We start from the raw sequence: 14,626 nt of genomic DNA on the forward strand, positions 1-14,626 counted from the left end.
TTTAACCGATCGGGTCTCTGACCCAAGGAGAGCGAGAAACCCACAACAACTTGCGGCTGATGAGTGGAAACTTTTCCTTCTTTCTTTCTTTCTTTTTTTCTTTTCTTTTCTTCTTCTTTTTTTTTTTTTCCATTTACTTTCCTCCTCTGCGTGCCGGCTCTCCGCGGCTCAGCTCCATGGGCTGCACTCCAGGATCCGCTCCGATTCCTCCGGCCCCGCGGCACCCGGGGGGGGCAGGGAGCAGCCTGCAAGTGCAGGGCAGGTTAATTCAGACAGCCACATTAATTCAGAGCCCCCTGTTAATTCACAGCCATGTTAATTCATAGCCATGTTAATTCAGAGCCACGATAATTCAGAGCCATGTTAATTCACAGAGCTGCATTAATTCAGAGAGCTGTAGCATGGCTGGGTTGGAGGGGATCTTAAAGATCACAGAACTGTGGAACAGTCGGGTTGGAAGGGTCCTTAAAGATCATAGAGCCATGGGGTGGTTGGAGTGAAGGGGTCATTAAAGATCACAGAGCTGTGGGATGTTGGGTTGGAGGGGCCCTTAATGGTCACAGAACCGGGAATGGTTGGGTCAGAAGGGTCCCCTGCAGTGGGCCGTGTGCCCCCCACCAGCTCAGGCTGCCCAGGGCCCCGTCCACAGCGTCAGACGCCTCCAGGGATGGGGCTTTGTGCCGGTGCCACCGCCATCACCACCAGTTCCCATTGCCTTGTCCCAAATTCAGCCTCATCCCATGGCCGTGCCGACCCGGCTCGCTTCCCGGTGCGGATGGCGGAGCGCAACCACTCCTCCCACCCCCGCGCTGGAGCTGCTCCATCCCTGCTGGCAGAGTTGAGGCTGCGGGATGCCAGGGCTGCTGGCAAAACTCCCCTCGCACTGCAAGCACCGCAGCAATGCTGCACTGCAGCGTCCAGGCAGCGCACACAGGTGGGACAGAGGTGGCCGCATGCAGGTGTGGCCGTGGCGCAGGGAACGGTGCAACCCCAGAGCTGAATCGCCGGCGGCTGCTCCAGCATCCCTCCGCTCCCAACACGCTTCCCAACACGCTGCTTGCCCTGCACCCGTGCAGCACTGCATCTCCTGCACTGCTCTGCACCCATTCGTTGGCACAAACGTGCACCCGCAGCGCTGTGCGTGGCTCTGATGGCTCCAGGAGTTGCTTGGGAAGCTCCTGGCTGTGCTGCGGTGACAGCCGTGCGCTCAGCAGCTCTGTGCACGGGAATGGCTTTCTGGAAAGCAGCGTTCGATCCCAGAGACAGAATCAGCACTGCTGGGATTCCTTGGTGCAGGGAGTACGGCACTCTCTGCTGCCTGGGAGTAGGGCAAAGTGAGAAGATGCTTTTCCTGTGCAAAGCCCACTGCTCATTTTCATGGTGCTGGAGGAGCAGCCGGTGGGAGCAGGCAGTGCTCACGGTGCTGTGGCTGAGGGCTCTGTGTGCTGGCACTCATCCCGTGATGGGTGATGCCAAAGAAGGGAGGGGGGGGTGCTCAGGAGGCAGCTCTGGCTTGGGGTGTGAGCATCTGTGCCTCTGGGCTGGGGCAGAGCTGTGCTGGCAGTGATGTTGTGCAGTGCCATGTATGTGTGGTGCAGTGCCCAACAGATGTGGTACCATGTGTGATGCAGTGCCATGCTCATTGCAGTGCCCTGAGCAGTGCAGTGCCATGTATGTGTGGTGCAGTGCCCAATGGATGTGGTGGCATGCACAGTGCAGTGCCATGCACAATGCAGGGTAGTGCACAATGCAGTGCCATGCACAGTGCAGTGCCATGTGTGATGCAGTGCCTAACACGATGCAGTGCCCGGAGCGATGCGACGTCCTGAGTGATGCAGTGCCCAAATGAATGCAGTGCCCCATCCAATGGAGCGCCTGATGGATGCAGTGCCATGCACGGGGTGGTGCAGTGCTCAGTGCAATGCTGTGCTCGATGCAGTGTCCAGTGCAGTGCAGTGCCCAGTGCAGTGCAGTGCCTTTCTCAGTGCAGTGCCCTTCTCAATGCAGTGCCCTTCTCAGTGTAGTACCCTTTGCAATGCAGTGCCCTTTTCAATGTAGTGCCCTTCTCAGTGCAGTGCCCTTCTCAATGCAATGCCCTTTTCAATGCAGTGCCTTTCTCAATGCAGTGCCCTTCTCAATGCACTGCCCTTCTCAGTGCAGTGCCCTTCTCAATGCAGTGCCCTGCACCAGCCTGCTATCCTGGACCCATTCCCCCCGTCCTGCTCACAGCTCTCTCACAGGCTGGCCCCGCTCAGGGATTTTGTTTTCATCCCTCCCGATCCAGTAGCACAACTTGTCCAAAAAAACACCGCTCGACTTTACTTCAATTCCTGGAAAAACTCTGGAACAAAATAATCAAGCCCTTTGCAAACCTCTGGAAGATAGCGAGCAGACTCGTCACCGCCAGCACAGACGAGTCTGTCAAAACAACCCGGGTCCCTCTGCACCAGGAGGGGAGGCTGAGGGTGGTGGGAGGCAGTGCTGCCCAACGGCTGCGGGAGGAGCCCAGGAGGTGCCCAGCACATGGGTGCACGGCTGGCTCCTGGAGGGGCATCGGCCCGTGGGGTTTGTGGTTGGGGTGGGTGCAGCTGGTGGTGCTTCGTGGTCCGCACTTGTCCTGCATTTGTCCTGCACTTGTCCTGCACCTGGGCTCGTTAGTGCCCTGCACAAGGGAAGGGAGATGTGCTGAGTAAATGAGCCTTGTCATGGAGTCTTTAAAGACCACGGAGCCATGGAATGGTTGGGTTGGAATGGTCCTGGAAGATGATAGAGCCATGGGAGAGTTGGGTTGGAAGGATCCTTAAAGACTGTAGAGCCATGATGGTGTTGGGAGGGTCCTTAAAGATCATAGGGTCATGAAATTGTTGGGTTGAGAAGGTCCTTAAAAATCACAGAATGTGGAATGTTTGATTGGAAGGATCCTTATAGATCATACAGCCATGAAATGATTGGGTTGGAAGGGCCCTTAAAGATCATAAAGCCATGGAAGAGTTGGGTTGTAAGGGTCCTTAAAGGTCATAGAGCTGTGGAATGGGTTGGGTTGGAAACATCTTGCTGAGCTTTTGGGAGCCACAGGGCAGCCCTTGAGCTGCTGTGTGTATCCCTACGTGCAGGGATTGCCCTGCTCATCCCCTGTCTGAGGGGTGGGCAGAGCCAGAGGAGGCAGCTTGGGCTCCTGCGGTCATATAATTGTAGAATCATTAAGATTGGAGAAGGCCTCCAAGATCCCCCAGTCCAACCCCAACCCATCCCCACCATGACCCAGAACTGAACGATAGAGTCATTAAGGTTGGAACAGAGCTCCAAGATCCCGCAGTCCAATCCCTGCCCACCCCCACCACGTCCCCAAGTGCCACATCTGCACCGTTCCCAAACACCTGTGGGGATGGGGACTCCCCGACCCCCCTGGGCAGCCCGTTCCCATCCAAGACCGCTCATTTGGAGAACATTTGCCCTACTTTCCAACCCGAGGCCATCTCCTCCTGTCCCATCCTCTTGAGCTCAGCTTGCTGCAGCCCCTTTGGGGTCCTCGTAGGGAACCAGACGCCGTCGGCCTTCTTGCAACCTGCGTGCACTGCCCTGCACTCAGCACTGCTTTGGATGACCAAAACCCAGGCTTTGCCTTTCCTTCTCCCCGCTGCACCAGCTTTCCCTTCATCATATTCAGCTGCGTTTGGGTTTTTCCCCCTTCGCGAGGCTCAGAGCCCGTCTCAGCGGCGGCCGTCCCCAAACACGTACCCGGCAGCTCCGGGTCTCCTTCCACCCGACGGAACCGGGACCCCCAGCGCTGCGGTAGCGGCACGGCGATCGGAAGCCGCGGCCGATGCTGGCGTTCCCCCCAAGGTCGGCTGTAACCGGAGAGCGCGCGGGGCGGCCGCCGAGCGCCTGTTTGCGCGTCCGGGAACCACGCGTCGCTTTGCGCGGCGGCCAAGCGCCGCTAATGGCTTCTGTCGGCTACCGGAGCGCCGGCTGCCAAAGCCTCGGCCTTTCTCGGCCCCGCTCCCCGCATCCCCCGCGTCCCGGCCCAGCTGCGCGCCGTGCTCTGGCAGAGGGCTCCTCTCGTGTTTCCTCGGCCCCGCGGCGATCCCTCTTTGTTTGGAGCCTCTCCGCTCTCCGGCACCGTCTTGAAAATCGCTCACGGCCGCGGCTCCCGCAGGCTCTCCTCGTGCCCCCCCAGCCCCCCCGGCCCCACAGCCCCCCGTCCTGAGGCGGCAGCGGCCCCGCGTCCCTTCCCACGCGCCTGGATGGCCCCGTCTCGTTCCTCTCCCGGCATCAGGTTTTCCTACCGCCTCGGGTTTTCCCATTACGGCGCTGCGCACGTGGGTGACGGAGCGGGGAGCGAGCGCTGCACGTGTCCTCCTGCGAGGGTCGGGGCGAGACGGGAGGTCGGGAGCGCTTGTTGTGACGATCGATGCTCCAAGGAGCGACCCAGGGGGCGTTAAGGCCGTGCTTGCTTTGTGCATGGTGGCCAAGGCTCCTGGGATGCTGCAGGAATGGGGTCCTGCAGGACTGCAGCGCTGCGTCCAGGGCTGGAGCCCCCAGGACAAGAAGGACAGGGAGCTGCTGGAGAGGGGCCAGAGGAGCCACAGAGATGAGCAGGGCTGCAGCACCTCCGTACAAAGACAGGCTGAGGGAGCTGGGCTCGTTCAGCATGGAGAAGAGAAGCTGCGGGGTGAATCATTGCAGCCTTCAGCACCTCAAGGGAGCCTACAGACAGGAGGGGAGTCAGCTCTTGGGAAGGGGAGATGGCAGCAGGACAAGGGAATGGTTGGAATTGAGGGAGGGCGGATTTCAGTTGGATGTGAGGGGGAAGTTGTTTGCTGTGAGAGCGGTGAGGTGCTGGAACAGCTGCCCAGAGAGGCTGTGGATGCCCCGTCCATCCCTGGAGGTGTTGGAGGCCAGGTTGGATGGGGCCCTGGGCAGCCTGGTGTAATATTAAATGTGGAGGTTGGTGGCCCTGCGTGTGGTGGGGGTTGGAGCTTCGTGATCCTTGAGGTCCCTTCCAACCCAACCATCCTGTGATTCCTAGCATCTTCCTAACCCACACGAGCAGCTGTATGGAAGTGCTGCAAAGTGGGGAGCGCAGCTCTGGGTGCAGTGCTCCAGCAGTGGCCTCCCTGGGGCAGTGCAGAGGGGAGGAGAACATCCCTTTCCCTGCAGGTCACACTGTGCAGTGCATCTCAGGGACCCGTTGGCCCTCATGGCTGCCAGGACACACTGCTGGCTCGTGGTCAACCATCAGTCAACTGTTGGTCAGCTGTTGTCCAACCATTGGTCAGCCAGGACACCATTGGCCTTCTTGGCTCGTGGTCAACCCTTGGTCAGCCATTGCTCACAAGTATCCCCAGGTCCTTCTGTGCAGAGCTCCTTCCAGCAGGTGGTGCTCCTCAAATGGCAAATCCTTTGTCGGTAAGCTGGGGGAGGAGGGTTGCCAGCTGCCTGTGTCCTGTCTCTCTGGGTCGTGGTAGCCAAAGATGTGGGGTAAATTGCTGTACAATGGCAATGCTTTCAGCACATGCTTTTTTTCTATCTGGTCCAACCGAGGCCGGTTGCTCCAGACTCTTGTCCTTCCTCCTCTGAGCAGGTGTTGGGTTTGTTCATCAGCAGCTGTAGCCCAGTGAACTGCTGCACCACGATGCACTGGGCACACCACCCATGCCGTGACTCTGTGATCTGCAAGGACCCTGCCAACCCAACCCAACTCATTCTGTGGCTCTGTGACCTTTCAGGACCCTTCCAACCTAACCCATTCCATGGTTCTGTGATCTGTAAAGACCCTTCCAAGCCAACAGAGCTCATTTTGTGTTGACCTTTAAGGATTCTTCCGAGCCAACCCAAACCAAACCAAAACAAAACAAACCAACACATCCCATCCCATCCCATCCCATCCCATCCCATCCCATCCCATCCCATCCCATCCCATCCCATCCCATCCCATCCCATCCCATCCCATCCCATCCCATCATTCTGTAAGGACCCTTCCAACCCAACCATCCCATGGCCCTATGATCTGTAAAGACCTTTCCAACCCAACCACCCCATGGCACTATGATCTGTAAGGACCCTTCTAATCCAACTATCCTATGGCCCTGTGATCTGTAAGGACCTTTCCAACCCAACCATCCCAGGGTTGTTTAATCTCTAAGGACCCTGTATGATCTTTAAGGACCTTCCCAACCCACCCACCCCCTGTCTCTGTGATCTACAAGGTGCTGTGCTCAGGGCCGGCTGCATCACGCATCGCTGCCCCCCATGCCTCCCCCTGCTCTCCCTCCGCCACCGGCAGGAAATCTCTCTTTAATGGGCTATGGAGGGGAGCGGGCCGTGTTTTGCTAAGGAGGAATGTTGACATGGAAGCCTCTGCTCTTTCTTCCTGGCAGGTCCCCGGCCGGATCGCGTGCTGCTCGCGCCGATCCTTCCCCGCGCCGGGACGAGGAGGGGGGCCGGGGTCTGCAGGTGCGACGCGGGGTGGGGGCTCCCCCGGACCCACCGCTTTCATCCCCGCTCCGCTCCCAGATGGCTGCGAGAAGGGAGGGGAGGGGTCCCCGGGGGGGCACGATTAAAGCCATCTGCGGACGGGGCCGTGCGCTCCCCTCCCCGCCAACCTCGGGGCTGATGGGGAAGGGGGAACCCATCGTTCCCAGTGGGAAACGCAATCTGGAAGTGGGGGGAGAGTGGTGGGAAGGGGCCACGCGCCCCCCAGCCCCTTCCCCCTCACCGTGCCTGGGCCGGCGCCGAGGCGGGGGGGGTGTGGGGGCTGCTCTCTGCCTTTACATCTCGTAACCTTTAACGAGCGGGGCCTGCTCTGCACCAAGCGAGCCCTGGGCGGCTGCATTACGCTTGGCTATGGGGAGGGGACCGGCACAGCTCCGACACTGCGGCACCGCAGGGCTCCTGGTGCCAGGTGAGCCCCACACCGTGGGGTCCCGCTGCTCTCTGTAGGGTTTCTGTTGTCGTCCCCCCCCATGTGTGAATCCCATGGAGCTGGGACCTCTCCGGAGCCGCGGTCTCCCATTGCGCAGCAGCGGTGCGGGGCACAGCGCCCGGGGAGAGGAGAATGCCTGTGTCACTGCCCCCCCCCCCGGGAGCAGCTCTCAAGGTGTTCAGAATGGAAAAGTCCGAGCACGGTCGGAGCAGCGCAGAGGGGGGGGATTGCCAAAATTAACAGTTGATTCGGGTTTGTGGGAGCGGGAGCCAAAACGCAAGGAATCTTGGAGTCTGAGTGGGAAACTTTTTCTGTGGGCAGTAAATCAGCACGGAAAGATCGGAGGTGGGGAGGAGTGGGGGGGGCGGGGGAGGGGTGGGGCTGCCTGGGGGGGTCAGAGCCTGCGTCCCCTCTGCGCCCACCCTGTGAGCTTCCCCCAAAGCCATAAAGGCCGTGGGATGCGGAGCAGACGTTGGCTGCGCCATTGCTGTCACCATGGGCCGTGTTCACTCTGGAACCTACTGATGACCTCTGTTGGCAGTGCTGTTCAGTGAGCCTGGGGGGGGGGGTCTCTTTGCCCCTCCCCCTCCCACCCAGTGGGGCTGTGGCTCTTCTGGATCCATGTCCTGATTGCTTTGAGTGTCTCCTGGGTGCAAACCCCTCCTTGTCTCCAAGCATCCTGCGCTGGAGCTCAGCGTTTCCTTGCGCCCAGGTGGAGTTCTGCACATTTTCCTGGTGCCCTCCACCTCCTGCCTTGCAGTCCCTGTGTATTGTGCAGGGAAATCCCAGCTCTGTGCCCCCCGCTATGCTCGCAGTGGGGCAGGACCGGACCACATCCACCGCCACACTGTGTCCATCCATCCATCTGTCCGTCTGTCCGTCCATCCCATCCGGCAGAGCCGCACATCGCCGTCCCCACTGCCCTCCTTACTATGGAGCTCACAACCCCAGGAATCACTGCCAGCACTGAAGTGGGACATTGTCCCCAGCAAAGGGAAACCAAGGCAGGTGGCTGCTCACCCCGGGGGGGTCCCAGCCCCTCTTCCAGCACCACAAAACCACCCAGGATTGCATCCCCCCCCCCCACTCCCAGCACCTGGCACTGCCCACTGCCCTCGGATGGGGCTCCAGTCGGAGCTGACGTCCCTCTATTTGTCAGAGATAAAAAATAGCAGAGGGGGGAATGGAAAGACAGGAGGCACAGGAAAGCGGTTTGGTAGTTAAGAGACAGAGGAGCAGAATTAACGTGCGGAGGGGGATTTGGAGCGAACACTGCACGCATTGTAATCCGATAGGGGCAGGGGAAAAAAGAGAGACCGGGAGAGAGCGGCTGACCCCGAATCCCCGGGGGGGGACGCGGGGAGAGCAGCAACGAGGAGAGAGTGAAGGATTCCAGAGGTGGACCGGCTTCCTCTTCCCCCAGACAGACACAGGGGAGACGGGCAGCGCGCCAGCGCGTACCTGCGCTTCCAATCCGGCCCCGCAGCTGCGGCCGTGGGGGTGGGGGGGGGATTTGTGGGGTAGGGGGGGGGGACCGGGGGCTGCCAGGGATATGGGGACGCAGATGGAAATGTGGAGTGGCAAAGTCTGTGCTGTGCCAGCGGTCCCTGCTGCTCTAGGGGGGGGTTCAGGAGCACCTGTCCCAGTGAGGGATCCCCATTCCTCAGGGGGGGTCAGCAGCACCTGCCCCAGTGGGGGATCCCTGCAATTCTGGGGGGTCAGCAGCACCTGCCCCAATAGGGGATCCCCGTTCCTCTAGGGAGGTCAGCAGCACCTGCCTTAATGGGGATCCCCATTACTCTGGGTGGGGTTCAGCAACACCTGCCCCAATGGGGGATGCCCATTCTTCTGGGGGGGCGGGGAGCGGCCAGCAGAACCTGCCCCAATGAGGGATGCTTGCTCTTCTTGGGGGGTTCAGCAGCATCTGCCCTAAAGGGGGATCCCCATTCTTCTGGGTGGGGGTTCAGCAGCACCTGCCCCAATGAGGAGTCCCCATTCCCCATGGGAGAATAGTTCTGCAGCACCCACCCCAATGGAGGATCCCCATTCTTCTGTGTGTAGGGGGGTTTAGCAGCACCTGCCCTAATTGGGGATCCACATTTTTCTGGGGGAGGGGGGGTTCAGCAGAACCTGCCCCAGTGGGGGATCCTTGCTCTTCTTGGGGGGTTCAGCAGCATCTGCCCTAATGAGTGATCCCCATTCCCCATGGGAGTATAGTTCTGCAGCACCCGCCTTAATGGGGATCCCCATTCTTCTGGGTGGGGGTTCAGCAGCACCTGCCCCAATGGGGGATCCCCGTTCCCCATGGGAGGATAATTCTGCAGCACCTGCCCCAGTAGAGGATTCCCATTCTTCTGGGGGGGAAGAGTTCAGCAGTGCCTGCCCCAGTGGGGTTCCCAATTCCCCCTGGGAGGGTTCAGCAGCACCTGCCCCGCTGGGATCCCAGCTGGCATGCATTGGGGTCGGGGGGGGGGGAGGGAGGTGGCTCGCAGACCCTAAATCAGAGGAAGAAAGGGGCAGCAGAGCAGCGGGGTCACACGTGTTTCCTGGCGGCTGCGCAGGTGCAGGCGGAGCGGTGTGAGCACCTCGGGACCCATCGGGTGGAGCGCGGCTCTGCCCCGGCACCGCGACCCAGACAGGGTCTGTGTGGCTGTGGGACCCTCTGGGGGCTCCTGAGAATGGCACAGCACGGTGTCACCGGCAGTGTCTGAGCTCAGGGCTGTGTGCCCATCCCCAAATTCCAGGGCGGTGACGTGATGCTGAGCGCATCCCGCAGCCAAGTCGTGCGCCGAGTGCTTCTGGGCACCCGGGTGGCTCGGCGCTGGCTTCGCTCCCCTCCCTGTTCCATGCCCTGAGAGCTTCGTGCAGGTCCTGCATACCCTTGGGTGATGGGAGCCCCAGGGAAGTGTGGGGATGGGGGGGTCACGGGGATGTTGGCATCGTGGGGACACCGGCATCACAGGGGCACCGGTGCTGTGGGGGGCTTGATTTTGTGGGGTATGGCTGTTGTAGGGATGTGAGCGTCACAGGGACATGAGTGTTACAGAGACACATGTTGTGGGGATGTGGGCACCGGGATGTGAGTGTGGGATACCTGTCATGGGGACGCGGGCACTGCAGGAGCGTGAGTGGCATGGGGACACGTGTGTCATGGAGACTTGAGCCTGTGGGGACAGGAGCATCACGGGGACACAAGCATTGTGGGGACGTGGATGTTGTAGAGACACAAGCATTGTGGGGACAGGAGCATTACAGGGACACGAGCATCACGGGGACATGAACACTGCAGGGACAGGAGCATCGCGGGGACACAAACTTTGGAGGGACGCAGGCACTGTGGGGCCAGGAGCATCACAGGGAGACGAATGTCGTGGGGACACGAGCATCGTGGGGACAGGAATGTTGCAGGAGCACAAGCATCGTGGGGACACAAGTGTTGTGGGGGCGTGAGATTGCAGGGGTATGAACGTCATGGGGACACAGCACTGTGGGGACACAGCCCTCTGCCCCCTCCCCCCATCCCTCTGCGGTTCCTGCGGATTAGGAGGAGGAAACGCGGCGTTGGGTTTCTGTGATGCTGAACCTGCCATTATGGGGTTTATTCTGCTCAGCTCTGCCATTGGATGCAGCCCCATGTGCAGCCACGTCCCACTGTGAGGGCTCCCGGAGCCCCGTAGCTGTGTGGGGTGGGTGCACAACAATCCGGGGTGGCTGCTGAGCCCTGAGCACCCGTGGGTGCACGGAGGTTTCCAAAGGCTCCGCTCCCTTCCAGGGATGTGTAAGATTTGGGGGGACCGAGGGCTCCTCTGGACTGCTTGGGCTCCCTACATCCCTGCCAGCTCCCCAGCATCCTCCCAGTGCTCAGAGTCCCCCAGCGTCCCCCTCAGCTCCCAAAATCTCCCCCAGACCTCCCCCAGCTACCGAGCATCCCCCCAGCTCCCAACATCTCCCCCAGATTTCCCTCAGTTCCCCAGCACCCCCCCAGTTCTCATCATCCCCAGTTCCCCAGCATCCCTCCACTGCCCAGCATCCTTCAGCCCCCCAGCATCCCCCCATTGCTTAGCATCCTTCCCAGCTCCTAAAATCTCCCACAGACCCTCCTGGCATCTCACTCAGTGCCCAGCATCCCCCCAGTGCTCAGCATCCTCCCCAGCTCCCAAAATCTCCCACAGACCTTCCCAGTGCCCAGCATCCCCACCAGCTTCCAAAGTCTCCTCCAGCATCCCCCCAGTGCCCAACACTCCCCATTTCCCATCATCTTCCCACCTCCCACCTTTGTCCCCCCCAGCTCCCCAGTTTTCCCCACCTAGCTCCCCAATGTCTCCCCCCCCAGCACTGTAGGGGGGGAGCAAAAGGGTTACGCCCCCAGAGGGGTCACCCACCACCTCCATGCCCCGATTCACGATTCCCCATTGCTTGGGTACGAGGGGCACCCCTGACATGCTCCCCCCGCAGCAGTTTGGGGAGGGGGGGGTGGAGGCTGCTGGCAGAACCCCTTCCTTTCTTCCAAGAGACCCCGCACAGCTTTCTCTCCCAGCTGCCCCATAATTGCCACCTGCATGGCTTTAACGGCTGCCAGCTGCACGCCGTGGGGCAGAGGCCTGGGGGATGCATGGAAGCGATCATCGGGAGCTGCAGCCACGTGCGGGTGGACCTGGGGGGGCTGTGTGCCCCATTCTGGGGTCTGTTGTCCTCCCCCACCCTGAGCTCCTGCTGCAGGACGTGGGGTGCAGGCAGTGAGCAGCAGAGCCCTGCAGTGGGGGGGCTCTGTGCTACTGGGGGTCCGGTGCTGAGCTCCTGCCCTGGAGCTGCACTGCCATCCCGGCTCAAGTGCTTTGGTTTGGGGCTCTGGGGGTCGCTGCCCCCCATGGTGGGGGGCAAATAAAGAAGCCCAGCATGCAGCTAGGGAAGCAAGGTGTGCAAATGCAGGGGCAGACCGTGCAGAGGTGGAATCGAGCCGTGCAAATGCAGAAGCAAACTGTGCAGATGCAGAAACAATCCGTGCAAATATGGAAACAAGCCGTGCAAACGTGGGAAGGAGTTGTGCAAAGTCAGGGACAGGCCGTGCAAATGCAGAAACAAAGTGTGCAAAGGTAGGAACTGTGCAAAGGCAGAAACGAGTCTTGCAGGGGTGGAAACAAGCTGTGCAAAGGTGGAAAATAGTTGTACAAATGCAGAAGCAAACTGCAAAGGCGGAAACAAACCATGCAAAGGTGGAAACAAAACCATGCAGAAGTGAAAACAAACTGCAAAGGCGGAAGCAATCCATGCGAGTATGGAAACAAAGCATGCAAAGGCAGAGACGGGCCGTGCAGATGCACAAATGAAGTGTGCAGAGGCAGAAGCACACCATGCAAAGGTGGAAACAGCCGAGCACAGGCGCGAAGGAGCGATGCCAGGAGCTGAACGTGGGCTTTGGGTTGCAGCAGGGCTGCAGTGACCAGGCGGGGAAAGGGGCTTGCTGCACGCTGCCCGTCCCACAGGCATTGGTGCCCGTCACCCAGCAGATGTCCATGCTGCCACCTGTGACTTCACGGAGCAAAGCTGTGCTGGATGGAGGAGAGCACCCATTGCAGTGCCAGCACTGTGGCCTCATGTGTGGGTCCTGTCCCTGCGTGGGTTCTGTCCCTGCGTGGGTCCAGTCCCTGTGTGGGTTCTGTCCCTGTTTGGGTCCTGTCCCTGTTTGGGTCCTGTCCCTGTGTGGGTTCTGTCCCTGTTTGAGTTTGGTCCCTGCGTGGGTCCAGTCCCTGCGTGGGTCCCATTCCTGTTTGGCTCCTGTCCTTGTGTGGGTTCTGTCCTGTCCCTCTGTGTGTCCTGTCCCTGTTTGGGTCCTGTCCCTGCGTGGATCCTGTCCCTGTGTGGGTTCTGTCCGTTTGTGTGTCCTGTCCCTGTGGGTCCTGTCCCTGTGTGACCGCAGCTCAGGGCAGTGGGGACGGATCAGCTGCATCCCCGGGACTCGGCACAGCAGTGCTGAAGTGCTGAGAGCTACGACCTCATCTGCAGCACCCGAGAGGGTTCTGCTGAGCATTTCCTCCCCAGCGCCTCCCAGTTTCATTTTAAGAGGATCCATCACCACTCTGTGTGCCTTTGAGCGCGGCCCGAAAGGCAGGGAGCCTTCCAAACCCCTTTCTCCAGCTTCAAAACTGCTCATATCCAAAGTAAAAATACCAACATTTCCACCTCCAACACGTCCGAATCCTGGCGTAAAGCCCCCGATTCCATGCTGAGCCCAGGGGTCCCCACTGCCCACCCCCTGTGGAGCCACAGCTGTGTTCCCCCCGGCAGCACGGAGCCTTCCCTGCTCCCCCCGGCTTTTCTGGCTGCTGGGAAGGGAGGGAGGGAGAGAAGAAAGGAGGGAGGTTCCATTGCTCCCGTGGTGGGAGAATGCTGCACGCGGGGTCCTGAGGTGGAGATGGCACCGTGTCCTGAGATGGGAGGTTGTAAAAAGTCCCAAGATGGGAGATGCCAAGTGGTCCCAAGATGGGAGATGGCACTGTGTCCTGAGATAGGAGGTTCCATACGGTCTCAAGATGGGAGATGGCACCGTGTCCTGAGATGGGAGATGCCAAGTGGTCCCAAGATGGGAGATGGCACCGTGTCCTGAGAGGGGAGGCTCCATGCGGTCCCAAGATGGGAGAGTGCTGCCTGAGGTGGGAGATGCTGCGTGGTGTCAACGTGGGAAGTGCCGCACGGTCCCAAGATGGGAGATATTGCACATTCCCAAATTGGAGATGCTGTGATGTCCCAAGATGGGAGATGCCGTGTGGTTCTGATATGGGAAATGCTGCACGGACCTGAAATGGGAGATCCTGCACAAGGTGGGAGATGCCATGTGGTCCTGAGATGGGAGATAGCACAGCGCTCTAACATGGGAGATGCTGCACAGTCCCAAGATGGGAGATGGGAGAATGCTAGAGCAGGTGGGAGATATCACGTGGTCCTGAGACTGGAGAAGCCACGCATTCCCAATGTGGGGAATGCTGCATGGTCCCAAGGTAAGAGATGCTGCACTTTCCCAAGACGGGAGATGCCGTGTTGTCCCAAGATACGAGATGCCACCTGGTCCCAACATAGGAGATGGCATAATGTCCCAGTGTGGGAGATGCTGCACATTCCCAAGATGGGAGATGCCGCGTGGTGCAGGGATGGGAGATACTGCAGTATCCTGAGATGGGAGATTCCACGTGGTGCAGGGATGGGAGATGCACATGGTCCCAACATGGGGAATACTGCATCGACCTGAGATGGGAGATGTTGCATGAGATGGGAGAAGCTATGCGGTCCCAAGATGGGAGATGCCACACAAGATGGGAGATGCCATGCAGTCACAAGATGGGAGATGCCACACAAGATGGAAGATGCCATGCAGTCACAAGATGGGAGATGCCACACAAGATGGGAGAAGCTATGCGGTCCCAAGATGGGAGATGCCACATGGCCATGAGATTGGAGGTGGCACAGTGTCCTGAGATGGGAGGTTTCACACCATCCCAAGATGGGAGAATGCTACACAAGGTGGGACGTGCTGCCCAGTCCCAATGTGGGAAATGCTACACAGTCCCAAGATAAAAGATGCTGTACGTTCCCAAGATGGGAGATGCCACCTGGTCCTGAGACAGGAAGTGCTGCATGGACGTGAGATGGGAGATGCTGCATGAGATGGGAGATGCCACACAAGATGGGAGATGCCACGTGGTCCCA

At 59.8% G+C, this 14,626-nt stretch overlaps 1 protein-coding gene across 1 annotated transcript in view; it reads left to right on the forward strand.

Moving 5' to 3' along the window:
* The window catches only part of BOP1 (BOP1 ribosomal biogenesis factor), a 50,399-nt gene that overhangs the window by 15,801 nt on the left and 19,972 nt on the right, over nt 1–14,626 (forward strand). The window lies entirely within an intron of this gene.

Source organism: Phasianus colchicus, chromosome 3 (genome assembly GCF_987193195.1).
Source record: "Phasianus colchicus chromosome 3, bPhaCol1.hap1.1, whole genome shotgun sequence".
Lineage (NCBI taxonomy): Eukaryota > Metazoa > Chordata > Aves > Galliformes > Phasianidae > Phasianus > Phasianus colchicus.